Source organism: Mauremys mutica, chromosome 22, assembly GCF_020497125.1.
Source record: "Mauremys mutica isolate MM-2020 ecotype Southern chromosome 22, ASM2049712v1, whole genome shotgun sequence".
NCBI classification, from domain to species: Eukaryota; Metazoa; Chordata; order Testudines; family Geoemydidae; genus Mauremys; species Mauremys mutica.
In genome coordinates, this window is record NC_059093.1 from 3,372,128 (window position 1) to 3,391,273 (window position 19,146).

At 45.3% G+C, this 19,146-nt stretch overlaps 1 long non-coding RNA gene across 1 annotated transcript in view; it reads left to right on the forward strand.

The window, feature by feature from the left end:
- Positions 1–916: 916 nt before the first annotated feature.
- LOC123354805 overlaps positions 917–19,146 on the forward strand; it is a 58,864-nt gene continuing 40,634 nt past the window's right edge. Inside the window, exon 1 of the long non-coding RNA XR_006574890.1 lies at positions 917–1,022. This is a non-coding gene — a long non-coding RNA (uncharacterized LOC123354805). The remainder of the gene's footprint in view (positions 1,023–19,146) is intronic.

Below are 19,146 nucleotides of genomic sequence, written 5' to 3' on the forward strand. Positions count from 1 at the left end.
AGCCATTTTCTGTATTACAGCCTGCACCACTGAAGCCAGGAGGGATTGTCTTCGGGGAGCACAAATGGATTCAGAGGTTACCATTAAGCCACATTAGCGCAGCATGGCAGGGAGGGAACATATCAAGGCCTGGCCTCAGTGGAGCTAAGAGTGAGCTTGAGGGATACCCCAGTATCATAGGACACATGAGTGAGTGTGAGAGAGAGACCGAGGCAGAGCACATTATGGAGACCGGGAAGGAGGGCTACTAATATTTTCCTAGTAGCTGCTGGATTCAGAGTTTCCAACCATATTGTTAAAAATTTTAAACCTGTTCTTATCAGTTTAATCTGGGCAACTCTGAAGTTTATGAAAGTAACCAGCTATTGGGGGTGAATGGAGCAGACATAGGGTGGGAAACTGCCATTCATGAACCTGGTGCAGTACTGCACCTCTGCTATTCCAGGTCCCACCTCTGCTAATCCACCTTATTCCTGCCCTGTGCCCCCTGAGTCCTGACCTCCCCTCCCACCCAGCCTGTGCACCTCCATCCTGACATACAGCACCCGCTACTTTCCCAATCCTGTCCTCTGCTCTGCAAAGGACCTACAGCCAGACCCTTGCTACTATCCCAAGATTGGATGTGGAAAAAATAAAAAAAAAAGAGGCCTGAGTCCCATTAAACTCCTTTCACTTGTGACTCAACTTTGAGCACAGCTGTCCAAAGCAGAAAGACTAATGCATTAATCCCTTGCACAGCTCAGCCCCCTCTAAGGGCAAGCATTAGTGTTAATGTGGGACAGGGCGGTGCTTTCCCCACCCCCTCATGTTTGCAATCTTGGCTAAGTGCTCTCAGCTGTGGAAGCTGCAGCCCAGGAGGGCTGAGTGGGAGTGAAGTTATATAATGGGTGGGTGCAGCAGAGGCTTGGAGAGGAGATGTGGTTGGAAGCTCCTCATAAAGTGAACTGCTGCTTCAGAGTCTGCCTGATTCCACTAATTCTAGGGATCCTCCCATAGCAAGCACCCCAGCCTTCATTGCTCTGGTAAGTCTTAGCTGTTCTGCTCTTGTATTCTGCCCCCTTCTTCCCCAAGCAGGTGTAAATTAAAGCTGGAGCAATGGAACAGCAGATTTGGGGCCTGTGGAGGTGTAAGGTATGGCTCTAAGAATGGGGGACACAGCCAGTGAGAACTGGGGTCTGCTTTGAGTTAGCAGGGCTGGGAGACAGAAGCCCCTTTTGAAAGGAGAAGCACTTTAGGAGTGGGAGTTTTTTGGCTTCTCTTTCTCTGGATTAGAGAAGGACTCTATTCAGTTTTACTCTTTTTGTACCTTAGTGGGGAGTCCCCTCCATGACCCCCTTGAAATCACCCAGCAAATGTAATTCCCTTTTGCAAGTTACTCCAGACTGGTTACAAAGCATTTTCCTCTCATTGGAGAGAACCAATCAGCTAAGGGGACCTGCCTACTGAGTTCTGCTCTGCAGCAAGGCTTATACCTGCTGGGCTAAGAAGTTGCTGCCTGACTAGGAAGGAAGGGTGAGTTTTGAAATGGCCCTGGCAGGTGGGTTGGGATGCCTTGCACCAGTGGAAATGTGCATGTTCACCCTGGGTCTGCCTTACTCAAGAGCCTACTGAATGGTGCTTGGAAAGGGAGATATGGTACTGCGAAGTGCTGACAGGACACTGATGTCAACACAATATTCCACCTTGATGAGCTTTCATATATAAAGTTATTTAATGAATTAGTTAATTAATGAGTGGAGTTTGATTGATGGCTCATACGGTGTTCTCAGTAGGGTGAGCCTGACCCTGGGACATTTTCTGCTATTGCCTAAATGCATCTCCTCATTGGTCTGAAGCACTGTGTGTTCTGGCAATTTGCATGCATTTAATGTAGCTCTTTAATAGGATGTAATGTTAGTGAAAAGCCAAAAGCACAGCAGCTGTAACTTAAAAGACAGCCCCATTACTGCAAGCCTTATAATTAGGGGAAGAGGGAGACTTGCTCTGCCATATGTTAAGCCTCTTTTGAAGTTAATAGCTCTGTAAGATTTTGCAATTTAAAAAAAATTAGTCTTGAAGAATGATGACAAGGCTCTTCAATGAGGTGTCCCAAACCAGGGGCTGGGGATACTCTATCCCCTCACAGTCCAGTGGGAGGCACTTGCTAAGATGTGACTGGTACAGGGAGGTACTAGCAGGAATCCTCCTCTCCCTTGTCCTGTTCCTTCATCATTTGTGTCTTCTCACCCACTCCATTGCCTCTTTTCTGCTTTCATCTGCCCATTCATCTTTCACCCTGCCCCCACCCCGCCCTCCAAAGGCGAATATGGCTTCATTTTACAGGGCATAAGCAACTTGCATGTGCTGCTAGCACTCTGCTGCTCTGCTTCATTTTCTCAGTGCCAGGTATGTTGTACCAGTAAGATTATCCAGTGGCAGCTGCTGTCTCCAGGTCCAAAGTCTAGCAATTAACCATCACTGTGGTTCAAGCAAAGAATAACCTATTGTGCAGCACTTTCCTCAGATCATTGCCCTTGCTGCCTGTGCTACTCGCTTCCCATAAACTTAAATCATCAACAGTTAGTGTCTCGTCAGAAGATGAGCTCAGTAAAGAGTGTGGTTTAGTGGCTAGAGAAGGGCACTGGGAGCCAGGACTTGTGGGATTTGGCTCCTGGGGAGGTGAGTGTGGTCTAGGGACTAGCACAGGGGGCCAGGGGTTGGGTTTACTGATTCTTGGGTGGAGAAGTTTGAACTAAGAGCTAGAGCTGACAGGCCATGGTTCAGAACTAGATTCTTAGCTCTCACTGACTGCATTATTTTGGGCAAATTACTTCACCTTTCTGGGCCTCAGTGTTCTCTTCCATATAATGGAGCCAGTAAAATACTTCAGAGGTGTTGTGAGCCTTCTGCTTCTGAAGTGTTAAAAGTCCTCTGGTGAAAATTGTTGTGAAAGTGCACATGTTTTATTATTGTTACACACGAGGGGTGTCTGGCAGACTGCAGCCAAGAGCCCTGTGCAATCTATTCAGTATCTGATGCCTGGCACATCAGGGCCTTTTGGTGACCCTGAGGTTCACACCAAATATCAGCCAATGTGGGTTGCCCAACTGAACCCTCCTCTGGGCAGGGACTAGTATCTTCCTCTGTTGAAGTGCTCCTAGTGCTCTGTAAATGACCAGGGATAACAGTACCTGGCCAGTGAGGGACTCCCAGTATATGTAGCATTGTCATTTACTATCACCACCTCACTTCCTGTTCTGTGACCTTGCTACAAGCAAGCAGACCGTCCTCCCCTCTGCTGCTCTCCCCAAGCTGCCCATCCGGCAGGAGTTTCTGCTTTAGCCATGTAGGGTTGAGCCTAGCTTGTCACCCTCCAAGGCACCCAGTGGGCCCTCCTCCTTGGGGAGGGAGTGAGTTAGAGGACAGGTTTGGAGCCCAGAACTGCCACTGCCAGACACTTCAGTTCCCCAATGTGTGTGGTTTGCTACTACTGCATCTGGAGGCTGTTCTTCACCCCAAATCAGGCCTGAAGGCTGCCCAGCACCACCTCCAATCTCAACAGTTCCTTCTCCTGTCACTTCTTCCCTCCTAAGGTTGACTTTTATGCTCACAACCCATCCCTGTCACTGTCTTTCCACCTCCTTCCAAGGTGCCTAGGAGCTCCCTGCTGGTGCATGTGATCAAACTGCAAGGTCATTGGAGTCAATAGAAGCTGTGGGCCAGCAACCCCCAGGCTATATATCCATTGTAGTGACTAGCACAGAAAGAGACCTATTCCCTTTTGCATTTGGCACCATAGAAAATCCAGTTAGTGGGCAACTGAGTTCCTAACTTGTGCTCTTTGTTCTCACATTGTTCCCCTTACGCACCACCTTCCACTAAACAGATTGTGGGATGGGCAGAAGCCCAGATGATCCAGTGTTGAAACATGGGAGTTGATCCGAATTCCAGATGAGAAATACTCCAGTTGTTCTGCCTTTGATTTGTATTTTTTAAAGGAGTGTGTGACAAATGAATGGCTTAACTGCAGTTACTTTGGGTGTTTAATGAAGAACACTTGCAGTCCCCCCAAAACAGCCTACAGAACTACATTAAATTTGCCAGTGGCTGCTAAACAAGAGATGACTCTTCTGGTCTTCCTTAACTATAATTTGTTTCCAAGTGCATCTAGTGCTTTGAAAAGAGATAGGAAGAAGATTGGTGAGGAGGGGAGTGCTCTGTAGCAGTGGTTCTCAGCCAGGGGTATGTGTGCTGTTGGGGGTACACAAAGGTCTTCCAGGGGTATATCAACTCATCTCAATATTTGCCTAGTTTTACGACAGGCTACATAACAAGCAGTAGCAGAGTCAGTACAAACTAAAATTTCATAGACTTGTATTTCAGTGTATAGTGTAGAGCAGTATAAACAAGTACAATATTTATATTCCAATTGATCTATAATTATATGGTAACAATGAGAAAGTCAGGACATTTTCAGTAATAGTGTGCTGTGTTGCTTTTGTATGTTTGATTTTGTAAGCACCTTTTTAAGTGAGGTGAAACTTGGGGGTATCCAAGACAAATCAGACTCCTGAAAGGGGTGCAGTAGCCTGGAAAGGTTGAGAGCCACTGCTCTGGAGGACTCAGGCTGTCTCTTTCCAGTGTTACCTTGTGGTTTGTGCACAGGACTGGGAATCATGAGGGACCCAAGTTCTAATCCCAGCTCTGGTACCAACACTTAATGTGGAATGGGGCAAGTCACTTTACCACTACCTTCATTCCTCCATCTGTAAAATGGGCCCAGTTAATAACAATGTGACTAATTACTAGTTAAGGTCTATGCAGTGTTTTGAAAATAGCAATCCTATAAGAATTTCCAAGTATTACCTTTCTTTTGTTGGTTAACTTTCTCTTAATAATGGTGTCCTTCCTTTATCTTTCATTCTTCCTTTGTGGTTGCATTCCATCTAATTTCTCAGCTGCTCTGAGGTTTCATTAAGGATATACTGACATACACATCCTTATATCTGGTATTTGCTGTGTTTAGGGTGTTTGGATGCACTGGAAAATTTAAAATGAAATACACTTGAAACCACCAAGTTCTGACCTTGTTTGGTGAGATGGGGGGGTCAAATTTCTTCCACTTGAAATGGGGTCACTTGGCCTGAAATTCACAGAAAGGTTCACAAATGTTTTGGTGACTGTGGACCAGGCTTTGAGTTTAAGTTCATGCAGTTTTGCTCTAGTTTGGAAAACTATTACTTTAAATGTTGCTCAGGATGTGCAACTCACTCACACAGCATGACTTGCTAGATGTTTTGCATATGATTTCTGTTGGGTTCACACAAGGCACAGTCATAGTTCTCATGAACAGCACCCAGGGCATCCAAAGCTGTACAACAGCCTGAATTCCATCCAGCTGCCATGGTATCAAAGGGGCCATATCAATGAGAAGATTATAAATTCCTTGGACAAGGACTGGGGTTTTTATAGCACCAAACCCAATGGGGTCCTGTGTCCATGACTGGGACTGCTAGGTGCTATTGTAATTCAAACAATCCTTTGCCTTCAACAACCAACCCCTCAAGTACAACATGCTAGCTCCCTTTTTGCTTCTGCTATGCTGTGTCCAATGTCAGAAGTGGAATTACCAACCTCAGATCAATAGCAAAACTATTAAAGTGCACCTTAAATTTATACTCCTGGCACTGCTGTGTTCATCACTTCTTTGGCAGCGTTTCTTATAACCTGGCTCATCTTTTCTTGTAGAAGGATAAGCTTTGCTGAGCCCTCAGTGGCCCCAGGAGCTAGTCTGCTGCCTTTCTGTTCTATGGGTGGGCCATGGGTTTGAAGCCAGGCTTACCTCGGTGAAAGGAAAAATGGCAGGCTCATTCTGAGGGTTCATTAGAGATTTTTTGCACAGAATAACTAGACTGATGCAAGCTCCCAGTGTAAAGCCAGGGTCTGTTGCATCTTAGCTCCATTTCAAGCCACATCTGTGCTCAGGTTTTGCACTGGCATAATGTCATTGATGTAAAAATGCCTGATATAGATGAGCCTTTACTTTCAAGGGGACATTTATTCAGACACAATGTGTAGTCTGCAGCATGATCTATGCAGGCATGTGCAAAACACTTCAACACCCTTTTTTCTTTCAAATCCCTCAAGACCCACTTCCACTGTGATGCTGTAAGAAATTAGTCAAGTCAGACAGCTAGGACAAGGAGCAACAGAGGATAGTTGATTGTTACAAATGTAGACTGGGAGAAAGGTAACCTACTTTATACTGAGTTCTTCAGTGCAAGGTGGGTGGCTTCTGACATTTTTGGACAACACTTAGCACACTGACTGCTCCCATAATGCAAATAATGTGTTCATGTCTTGCCATGTGTGCATCACCATAGCATCTGAGCTACTTTCCAGTAGCACCCTAAGGTGCATGACTAGCATCTATTGATGTGGGTGGCTCCTTTTGCACTGTTCTTTATTAGCAATAACCCTCATAAGGTGGGTGGAAGAGCCTTTTGGTTCCATTCCCCCCCTTGCTGCCTCCTGCTGGGATAGTTGAGCCAAGGTGGGCCATGTCAGGGTCTTAGCTTGTCTGCCGCACCTAGAAAAGTGTTTTGTTTTTGTGTTTGCAAGAGGCAATTGTCCACATTAGCTGAGGTTGCTGTCTCCAGCCAGTGTGGGCTCTGGCAAGCTGAAGGACTGATACGCCTCCCCTCATGTCCTGATCTCTCTGTGTGGGGATTTGTTACCCTGGCTCCATCAGCTATCCCATTCATGAATCCCCGACTGTTCATGCAAACACTAACAAATGACTCAGAAGCCCCATTCGCACGGATGAGGTAAGGGAAGTCTAGTGATGAGACCCAGAGCTGCAGGAAATGCAGCTCCTGGGAAATAAGTTACAATGGCTTCTGCACCCTCTCCAGCCCTTGACCATATTCAGTGCACTACCCTAACTTCTCCTTCCATGCAGGCGAAGGATAGGATCTATAGTGTTCTGGGTAGAGGCTACTTTTTAATCATTTCTGATCTGCCTGAGGTTGAGGCTTCATTTCCACTCAGCAGGAAAAAATCAATAATGTTTAAATTATTCAATTAAAAAAGTGTTGGCTGCTTAGCGGAGGAAGAGAAAAAGGCATGTCTGCTCTGGGTGTGCTATGCAAGGAGCCCAGGGCTGCCAAACGGGGGGTGCTTTTAGTGTCTCTCCCTTCTGGTGCAGTGGGGGATGGAGGAGTGCTCCCTCCCTGTAGCAAAGCACAGAATGGCATACAGCTCTCAGGGCTGGGAAATGGCACTCGTCCTGGGGGGAGCAGTGCCAAGGGGAAGGGATGTAAGAATTAGAATTTACTGAGAAAGCGAGGGCTGGGCCCAAATGATACAAGTCAGTCGAAAAGAAGGCACTCTTACACTCAAGGAAACTTCAGAGCCCACTCAAAGGGTTCATGAGTGTCAGAGGTCCAGTCAAGTGCCCCCTCTTGGCCACTCTAGACTGGGGGAATCTCCTCACTGGATCCCATGTGTGTTAAGCCTCCAGGGTCTGAACAGACCCTCTCTTGGTTCCCTAGGCATACCCTTCAGGTGCAGTTCCTCTATCTGCACCCTTCCTGAGCGTTTTGACCACATGGCCCATTGCTCAGCCCCCTGGAACCAGTGCTAACTCTCTCCAGCCCCCTGTAGATGGATCAAACACCCTCTTCCAGAATCCCCCACAGATGAGCCATGTGGGTTACAGTTTAACTCTCTTGGGCACAGGCATAGCACATAACACCAACTTTGCACAGAACTCAAATGCAGCATTGCTCTGTATATTGTTTGTGCTAGCAAAGATTTTTACAATACCAGTAAAACCCTACACTCATTTCCCTGCCTCAGTTTGCTCACCACTCCAGGGCACTTCTTGGGCTGGGGTCCTGGATGTCTCTCACTGTCCAGCATCCTCCTGTTAGTCTGTATCTTGGTTCTGAAATGTAGATCCTTCTCCCTCCAGCTAGTTTCCTCTGACCTTGGCCAGTCAATCCTCTTCCCCCGCTGCTGTCCAAACTTCCTGTGTCTTTCTCCCTGAACCTTCCCCTTCTGAGTCCTTTTATAATCTGCTGCTTTTGACCTCTGTCTTGCCTGATAACTTTCTATTCTACAAACCTCTAGCCCCTTGTGGAAAATTGAAGAGAACTGGTTTCCCCTAGGAGGCAGTTACTCTTCTCCCCAGGTAAGACCTAGTCTGGTGCTGATAGTCCTTAATGATTGGCTGTTATCACTGGTCTAGGAAGTACATGCATTGGCAATGGTGGATACACAAGAGACAGAGGAGTTCAGGAAACTGCAGTTTTCATGGCAACAACTGCATAATATTGTATGCCCCGATTCCTCATGTGTCACAGTGAATGTCCCAGGTGCAAAGAACCAGTCTAAAAGAAAATACAGTCTCTAAGGCCTGGATTTGTAAAGGTATTTAGGCATTGCTGCACTCAGTGTTGTAATGCGTAGCTGACTCAGGAACCTAGGTCTCATTTTCAAAGGGGATTTTGACACTTACGAGTCAGCGTCTCGGGGATTAAGGCTCCTAAGTGCCTAATCACTTTTGAAAATGCATTAGGCTAATCGGTTAGATGTTGCAACAGTGAGCCCAGCACTGCCTAAATACCATTACAAAATGTGAACCTAAGTCAACAGGACTTGAGCAAGGTCTTTAAGGGATTTTGCTAAATCGGCCTAAATTCCCATCCACTTTTGTCCAAGATACAACACAGCAGGTGAAATTGCATCATGCTCATGTCTCCATGGCTACTGTCCATTTCACCCCCCATTTGGAAAGGAGATGCATGACTCCTGTGCTGGACAAAAGGTACCATCCTGGAGCTCAACATATCATGAGCCAGGGATGGACACTTCAGGAGCTGCTCCTGTGGCTTGATGCTGGTTAGCTTGTGTCGTTAGGACTGAGTGCAGTGGGAGAAAAGCAAATGGAAATCCATCTCCCAGCCTCTGGTTCAATGACCATGTTCATGAAACTGCAAAATATATTTTGGAAAACCTGACAATAAAACCTTATAGAGGTTGTCAAAAATGCCCTTAGTTTTTTATGGGTATGTTGTTCAAGTGTGTTATGAGTTGAGGCAAATAACCCTTTCAGCAAATGAGAGGCCAGGAACGGCATCCTGTGGGTTTCTAGCCTGTGAAATGAGACACTAATGAATCTGGTATACAAGAATTTCCTTAGGCACCAGGACCAATGGGGTCTTAATAGTTGGAGAACAGAGATGAAATAGGAGCTGTGGAGAGAGGGTGAAAGGTTCAACCACAGGATGTAGGGACAAAGGGAGGCATAGTAGTGACGCGTTGGAATGTCTAGCTGGCTGCTGCCTTGGAGGGGTTGCATTTCTACAGAGAATCAGATGCTGGACAGCTGTCTGCCCACCCTTGCTATGATGACACCTTCCCCAAACTACAAGACAAATGTTCCCAATGGAGCTATGCTTACCCTGGGCAGAGAAGGAAGGGGATTCCCAACCCTCATCTTGAGTCTGGAGCAGCCCAGGCACTCTTGTGGTCCAAGCACAGGCAAATTCACCTGATCAATCACTTTTTGCAGTTGATACCTATGGATACCAGGAGAGTTCAGCACATTCCATCCTTTCAGTAGCCTGTGACAAACTTGCATGATATTCACTTTGAGTCTGTCTGGTGTCCCTGAGAACCGTTTGCTGATCTAGTTGTATCTTAGGGGGAGAGCATGTTACTTGCATTTGTCTAATTAGTGGTGATTAGAAAGAGCTGTCATGCTGCAGTACTCCCTGGTGTGGTAAAAGTGCAGGAGAGTCTGACAAACTACACATCCTATGTTTAGTTTCCTGCTACTTTTGTATGGAATATTTGAACTGAGAATACTAAATACACAAGAAGCTAAATAGAGAACAACCTATCACGTTTTGTTCCCCAAGGTTCCAGCTCAAATTTTAATTTCTTTAATTAATGAGCTCATTCTTTTTATATACTAGTATTAGGCTGGTTTCCACAGTAACAACCAAACCTGGAACCCAAAACTCAGACAGACTTGGGTAAATAATGGGAAAAAACATACCATGACTGCAAAGTGAACTGGCTTTAATTCTGTCTGTCCCTCTGTCTTCATTTTTCATGAATTGTCCAGCAAAGGAGATTGGTGGCAGCAACTTTCATGGAAACATGGCTCTGAAGCAGATACTGGAGAATATTAATACTGATATACAAATTCATAATTCTGAGTGCTTGCCTGAGTAGCCTCATTTCAAGAGGGATACTCCTCCAAACACCTTCTCTTTGTATCAACAGGCATCCTCCAAACCAAGGGTGAGTTGGAAACACCTGGTTCAGGGAATAGCATCATGCTAGACAAGGTTTCATTGGCCTAAGCAGTGCTACAGTTTCTGTAAAGTTCTGTTCAGAGTATTGGAATGACAATCTGGCCCTGTCAGGGGCAGCAGCTGTTTCTTTGTAGGTTCAGATAAGACTCCAACTTGTCTCCTCATGAACAGTGCTGTACTGGACAAATTAGTCCCCTTGTTCTCAGCTGCACTGCTTGAGAAGCAAGTTGTTAGTAGTCATGAATAACCATATCATGGTCTCAGCCTTTGGGCACAATTCCTGTTGAAGTGACTCGGAGTTCTTCCTGGCTAAAGACTAGATGGCAGGGTGAAGATATGAGCCACTAGATTTTGAGATTTCAGCCAATTGCCAAATTCAGGATGCAATACTTAGTGTCCCTAACCATCTCTCTGCAGCAGGTAGTACCAGCAGTATTATAGTAGTCATGTCAGGACAATGGCACCAAGATGAGTGGCTGTTTGAGGAAGCCCAAATACCTAGGGCCAGACTGTAAAAGGTATTTAGGTTAGTATTTAGGTTTGACTAGCCCTTCAAATATTTGTAAGGCAGAAGTGGCTGTGAAATGCCAATTGTTTTTCCCCTGGAAATGTTTTTCTTTAGTCTTCCAAAATTTCCTGCAAGTTTTTTAGTTTTGCAATGAGAAACAGAATTTTTCCCCTCTCCCACTTTTAACAAAAGAAAAGTTCCTGTTTTTTTTCTGTTGGGGGGTGGGGAAATCAAATTAAGAGAATTTTCTTTAAGAGAAACCAGATCTATTCAGAAGAGCCAATGTGTAGCTTCATCGGAACCAGGGTGGGAGTTGCATGCAGAGGGGAGATTACAGGGACTGTAACAATGGGCCAATTTTTTAATCCATTCTCTGTCCATAATGCTGCTCTCTCAAGCAAATGGTTTTGGTATTGACAGTTTGTCAACTTGCAGTAATTATCTTGGTTAACCTTTAGGCAGATCAATTATTCCCTGTGACAGGGAATATAATATTAATATCCACTTGGGTTTACTTACAGTAACTCCTCAGTACTTTTCCATGGTATCACAACACATCTTAATCAGATGGTGAGTGGGTTTAATTAGCTGAAGTATAGGTTTTATTTTTGATTCCTATGACTACTTAATCTAATGGAAACACATTATCTGCTCTGAGGTTTGCAGTTTTCCGTTTGTAATTATGGCTGCTCTTAATTGATAGTGCATCATGGGTTGTGGCTGCAATATGGGAACTGAAATAATGTCTCTTTTCTTAAGTAGAGCCTTAAATATGTTGTCATTGAAGTGTCTATGCCCTCGTCTTTGCAGACAGATGGACTCCCCTTTTTTAATTATTGGATATCAGGCTTCTGTCAAAGGAGGAAGGAAGATCTTGGAAATTATGAAGCATTCAGTTTGCTTCTCTCATGCAGAACCTGTGTGTTGAAGTTTATCATGGCTATTTGATATCAATAAATTAATCTGTGGAATCTGCTGCTGCAGGAAATCTAAGTGAAATAGCTTAGTAAATTTCCAAAGGAGACCTGGGTATTATAATTAATCCATGGCTAACTAGGACTTCACAACTGTCACCATGTCTCACCACAGACACTCAGAATTGGCTAAAGATCAGGACAGTGCTGATAAAAACCCAGATACCCTCAACTCTGGAAGCACAAACTCACCACTTGCACAAATGAAGACTCCTAGTATTATGGGACCTAGAACCCAACCAAGGATTTCTGATGGCAGCAGGTAGAGGACACGGGTACATTACGTTAGCATCTTGAGCTACACCAGGTAGGGTTCAAATTGAAAACTGATTACTCCTATGGCTTCAGGATATCCACTGATGGTGATTCATAGACATTGGGGGAAAGTCTCTCCCCAATATGGTGTTACACAAATGATCATTGTGGCCAAGAGCTTAGTAGAATTCAGTAAAGAATTAGACCTTGATATGACTAATGAGAATGTCCCATGTTGCAATACAAAGGTCACAGTATGTTTGTAGTAGAATCTAGGAGCCCCTGTGCACTAGATGCAGTACAAACCGTGGATACAGGCAACTGGGGGCTAAAGGGGGGTTTAGCTGCACTCCCTTCCCCCCCAAAAAAGGCATTAACAAAGGAAATGTGTGGAACAAAAGCTTGTTTATCTACCTTTATTAAAAGTGGACACATTTAATCCTGGTACAAAACTGCTCATTGAAGTGACACTCAACGGCAATTGCTTTATTTTAAAGTTTAGACACCCCCTGCCCAGCAAACAGTGAAAAGACAGCCCTACCCCAATTGCTTAAAGTAAAACTCTCATGCTTCAGGATGTAAGCCAGCTGCTGAGGGAGTGTGGATCTGTGTGGGCAGCCCCCTGTGACCAGCCAGCCCTGTTCTGAGGGAGAGCGGCTTTATGAGCAAGTGGTTGGGCCTGGTATGGGGGATGATCAGACCCAGCCTGGAAAGGGTCAGGTGATGACTATAAAGCCAGCAAGTGGCTCTTTCAGAGTGGAGAGAGCTACAGGAAACAGTGTGGTGCTTGTGGTAGGTGCTGGAGTAGTGGGCTACCTCGCAGATAGTCTGTCGGAGAATAGGGGAGTAGCTGCATTGTATTTTGATTTCTATGCTTAAATAACAAATGAAGCCCTGAGAAACAGGCCCTAACCTGGCATTGGGTATAGTCAGGCTGCCCTTGACTAAAACAAGCCAGTAGTCTTGAATGTCTGTTATAGTGTTTCTTGCATCTTACTCTGAAACAGCTGGTGCTGGTCACAGTCAGTGGAGTCTGGTAGTTCCCGTGTCCCTAAGTTGATGCATTGTCTGGTGTAGGCCTTTTCTTTTTGTATTCCTCTTTCAAGCCCCAGCACCAATCTCAATAAAGAGTATTCACACCTGAATAAGGGAGAAGATGGCTGGGCAAGAGACAAGTACTGTGCTTTAACAGCATCATCAATGCTGCTCCTCTCTCCCAGCCATCCAAGCATCTCGTGTTCCAGCTCCTGCAGTCAGAGGAAATAGACATAAACACGGTGAGTGCTTATTTCCCCCCTTGCTTGTCTGTTTTTATTAGTGATGTTGCTTAGCTCAGGAACAGGCTGCAGGAGAGGGAAGTGCTTGGCACTGAGACATAATATCTAGAACAGGCTGAACTGTACCTTGTGGGCCACTGGTTGTCCATGCTCAGGGCTCCAGCAGGGGCTCCCTCATGTGCTCAGTGGCTGGGGCTCAGAAGCAGTTGCTTTTGCAAAAATAATTACACGGGCTCCCTCATGCCTGATGTTAGTGACCTCAAGAAGTCAAGGATTTCTTTCCCAGACTGACAAGGGGGACAGATGAGAGAATGCACTCTAAGCAAATGTACAAATGGCAATTGGGGTTGGTACAGAGCAGTCAGGTGTACTTGGTGTATTTTGCAGTGTTCTAGGAAAACGTCTGAGTCTCAGATGGGGTTTTGTCAGAAAGCTGTCCCCCTGCATCCTGCAGAACGGCAGTGGCCTTCAGGAATGGTTTGGGAATGAAATGCACTCCAAGACATGCAGTAGGAGGGATGGTTTTATTTTTAAGGCATTGGACTGGGATTGTGGAGAACTGGTTTCAACTCCTGATTCTGCCATAGGCTCCTGGTGTGACCCTGAGCCACTTAATCTCTCTGAGCCATAGTTACCCATCTGTGAAAATGCTTGGTTTAGACTGTAAGATCTTCAGGGCAGGGATTGTCTCAAATCTTGCAATGTTTGTGTGCAGCACCTCAAGCAGTGCGGCCTGGATCTCACTTGGGAACTCCAGACAGTACTATCATATAAACGGTGGGAAAGGAAGTCAGTTGTCAGAAAGGAAGGTGGACAGGAAAGTGTGGGGTTCGGAAAAGAGGTTTCCTTCTCCTTGGCAGCGTTTGCCCACATTTATCCATTCTTGTCTCCATTTCAGCAAAACTAAAATCTGTCTCTGCTTCTCTGATGCAATCAAATCTTGCCACTGAAGGCTGATTGCTCTGTGCACAACTATGGGAGTTGGGGGTGTGCACATGCATGTATATCTACATGGGTGTCCATCTGGCTATGTCCCCAGAGCAGTTGGAGATGGAGAAGACCTACACCACACCTGAAACCTTGTACACATGTGCACCCAAGCTGCCTTGCTGCAGTGGGGGATGTGGATCTGCATTGCTATCTATTGGGTCAACTGCATGTACTGCAGCACTGGCCAGTCTCTCACCAGTAAAGCTGTTTATGTAGGTGTGTGGGCAGATGGGTGCATGTCTCTCATCCATACCTTGCCTAATAACTGAAGCTTTAGGTCACCCTGGCAAACAAGCTCCCTATTACCAGTTGAGTTCATATTGCTACAGATGCTGCTGTTCTCGATTTCTGTGAACCTGAATTGTGCGGGCAGAATATGTGATGCCAGCATTATATTCCTGCTCCTTTCCCTCCAGACTTTGCCACCTCCCTCTCTTTGCAACATTAATTAGCCACAGCTAGAGGCAAGTCTGAGGTATTAAAACCAGGTTCTTCACATTCTCTGAATGTGTAGAATAACCATAGCTCCAGAGACACATGAGCCCCTACCCCTCAAACTTCCCTTGATGGAGCAATAATTCCTCACCTTCATGCCCCAGCTATCCTGTGTGAGACCAGTGTTCCTTGTTAGCACTGCAGAATCAACATCTGTTTCTTTTATGGTGTCTGTTTACATTGGGGAAACTTCAAGGGAATCTCTTTATTGTTAAAAAAATAAAAAAACAGGTTATAAGACGGGAGTTCCATGGATGAGTGTTCATATTTAAAAATCACAAACTTACAAATTTAATAGGTCAGTTGCCTGCAGCCTTCATGGATTTTACTGACATCTGGATGTTCCTTTCCCTTTATCTCTGTAATGATGCATTACGTGGCATGGTCAAGTGACGCTGCACAGCAGTTATCACTGGGGGACTGAACGCAAAACCTCCAACAGCCTCTCCAGCTTGAGCAAAATAAGGCTTGAGCTGTGAACTAGATCAGATTTATCCTCTGTGGATCAAGCATGGGCAAGAGTAGGGGGATGTGGAACACACTGGAGGCAGGCCCTTAATCACCTGCATGAGGCTCACAGAATCAGGCATTCTTTCTGCCCTGAGGAACTCATGATCTAAATAAAACAAGGGAGTCTCAGAATTCCAGAGCATGAGGGCAGGGGGTGTGCACACATGTGACTTTCTGGCAGAAGGCTTCGACTTCTGGGAACCAGCCATCATCCAACAAACCAACATCCTTCTAGGTTTTCCTGGCTGTTTAGTGCCTCACCTTTATTATGGTTTTAAAGAGTTTTTGTGTCTAGTAAATAACGGAGTTCAAACACCTCCTTTCCTTGCTCTGCCCAAGCTGGCTGCTGAGGCCTTTCTATTCCCTCAAATTGTTTTGCAGGATTGTAGGGGGGAGCTTACCCTGCTCCTGCCCTGAAGGGCTTAAAACAGCCCTGGGAGAGGGCTGTGGCAGGGAAAGCTGGGCTGATTGGGGTGTGGCCCAGCTGCAGCTGCTGCCCCATTCAGGCCTCAGCTGGTCCTATATAAGAAGCTGGGAGCCAGGACCTCAACAGTCCCTCTCTGCATTCAGAGAGAAGGGACTGGCTGCAGAGAGGTTAAACAGGTATCTGGGGAAAGGCCAAGGGAGCTGGGGAGCTCCGGCCTAGAAAGCCCCAGGTTGCAGGCCTGGTAAGGCCTATTAGGTACTGGGTTGCAGGGGCAGGCCACAACTAGCCAGAGGCAGCAGGTCCAAACCCCTTTGCCTGTGATGAGTGGGTGATACTGCAGTCTGCCCCAGTGAACAGGGGCTAGATGGAGACTAGGCAGTAGCCAAGACTGAGTCGAAGTGGGGATACTGGGTGGGGGTTCCTCTGGGGAGGAGAGACCCAGACTGGGGGGGTACTGCCAGGGGGCAGCACCCAGTTAAAGGGGCACCAGGGTCCTGGAAGGGACATGGGGGCCAAGCGTTAGCAGGACACCAGCCTGCAGAGGGTGCTCCAGAGGCTGGATGAGCTGATTCCCACAGATGACCAGCAGGAGGTGCTGCTGGGTGAGTCTGTGCCTATTTACATGGATACACTAGATTCATTTGTCTTCTAAAATGATTTAAGGAAGAGTCCAGAGTCATGTCATGCTGCCTCTGATGTTCTGCTCTACTACAGCTGAGGGAGGGGAGTTAAGGAGCTGTGTGTACAGTATTGAGTCGGTTAAATTTTAAACCAATGCAGTGAACTGGAAGTGGCATCAAGGTAATCAGCGAGCTCTCCTCTACCTGCAGCACAGCAGGGACCTGGTTGAAGAGTTTACTTATCACTTTCAATTTACATCACTGCATGGTTGTCCTCAGAAACCAATCTCATGCTGATCCATTTGAGCAGGGCCTCTCCTAAGCAGCAAGATTCTCTTACTCATGTAGGTGGAGTGACCTGTGTTCAGGGCTGCTTTCACAGCCACTTGTTTAAGCTATTACATTTTATATGTGAGACATTATAATATTTTAATCACTGTCCCATTCCCTGCAACATCTTAGCCTCTTGACCACACTGCACTACGCACTTTACAATGGCACATAGGTCCTCTTGAGTTGATGCAAGCAATTTAGAAGCCTGTAAGGGATATAAGTTTAAATTTTCCCCTCCAATGGGTAGATCTCTGCATTTATCCACAGTGAATATCTTTTGAAGTCTTCTTGCCCATTTACCTAGGTTCTTTGTGTCTCAGTCCTTTCTGGTCCTGAATAACCCATATAACTTGACCTGCAACTGTTGATAGCTCACTTCTTCCCCTTGCCAGATTAAGAGTATCCTGGAAACTCAAATGTATTGGAGACCAGCTGGTAATTTAGAGTGCATGAGTGTATTTTAAAGTTACTCCACTTAGACTCCCTAAGATACCTATCCCCTAAGAGGCCACAGAAACTTGCTTTTCTAAATCCCTCTCTGGCCACTAGTGGTCAAAAGTTTGGGCTGCTGAGCTCTGGATCCTATTCCCAAATCATCTCACCAGGCAAGGGTGTTAATCTCTCTGCCTCTGTCCTATATAGCTCCCAAGGCTGAGGTTTCATTACTTAATGTTTGTAACTGTTTTAGGAAGTAACAAAACAAGGATATTTGCTAAAATACAGTGTAGTACAAGCAGCAGAAATAAGGTCTACTTTCCTTAATTTAAAAAAATGTATTTTTTCCTTAGAATAAAAATTACAGGCACGAAAGACTGTCTAATTGTACAATTGTTTAAGCAGCACAGGTTTATATTCCAGGAAATTCTACTGATGAGTCAGTAGTCAAAATTATTTATCCTATGGGGTAACTCTGTGCTAGACCATGTTAGACTTTAATTTCTCTTTTCTTACAGATCTGCATAATTGTGTGTAATTACTAATCTAATTTTTCTCTTGTCAGAATGTTTATCAGAAAATAACATTTGGTTTTTCTGCAAAAGAGAATAATGCAGAGCTGAGGATGTTTATTTCTTAGGATTGTGTCAAAGATGAAAAGGCCAAAGATGGTCTCAAGAAATGCAGTTAGAAGTAGTTTCAGATGTCACAGCTGCAGTCTCACTGCCAGTTTTTGTGGTTTTACATTTCTATTGATTTTACTTACGTGCATGTGCACATAGACACACATTCTACAAAGAGGGGGAAATGACTATACAGAGCAATAGCAAATATGGTTCAAGACAAAGTTCTGCCCAGTGCATAAAGTGAACAAATGGATAAAAGATAACATTTTGTTGCCTTTAATCTTTCCTTGATGAAACACTTTGGTGTTTCTAACACTAGCAAATATTTTTAAGAAAGTAATTTTTAAGGAGTGTCCCCTTTAAAGGGCCATTGTCAAATAACTTAAGTTCCAAACTTTGAGGTTTTTTCTAAATTCCTTTACAGACCCTAAACTGAACAGGAATTCTGGCTTTGATCTTTAATAAAACCAAACCTGCTTTTATTGGCATGAAAGTGAACCTTTCCACAAAGTTCTAAAGCCCAAATGCTGTTTAGAAAGAGGAAGGTGGCATATATATACCACAAATTGGAGCAGCTTAGCCTAGTTTCACTGTTCTTGGTGGTGGTAGTACAGGAGGGAAGAAAACTAGATGAATAGTGGACAGTAATTAGATAATCTTCAGAGGAAAAAAGGGATAAAGGTGGCAGGTCTTTGCCAAACCCAGAGGAAATAGACCCTTCCTAGAAGAGCTCACTGTCTTAGACACATGAGGTGCTGGGGAAGGGGTTGTGATATGTAAGCCAAGTGGTAAATTCTAACTTCCACACCCTGAGGTAAGTGTGGCACTTAGATGCACAGTCTCAGAAGCAAACCAAAAAGTGAATGGTTAAAGCCCAGGTCTCTTCTTGCAGCCTGCCTGACCTCACCCACACAACAAGTCGGATCAGGAGTGTAGCCAGATTTATCTGAGCAGGGCTAAACAGGGAATAAGAGGGGACTCTTTTATGCTCTTTCTTCCTTGTGTGTCTAAGGGCTGGGATAATCCAGCCCGGAGTGATCAAGGGAATGATAGTCACACATGGTTTGTTTCCTAATCTGCTGATGGGAGTTTAACTCTAAAACAGCCTACACTTCTCATCCCCCTTGGCTTCAACCAGCCATCTCAAGATTCAGATGCAGACCTTGCCTACGCTAGCTATGATTCACAACCAGCGCAATGCTGCCACGGGTAGCAATGGTGCAAGCTGTACAGGAGACAGGCCCCCAGTGTTCTTATTGCCATGTCTCTACCTTGCAGTCTCAGTCTATACTACAGCTTACACTGTTGCTTGAAATGGTGGAGCTGCTGGTAAATTATAGCTACAGCTACAGCTGCTAGTGTTGGTGGGGGTCCAGTGTTCTCACATCC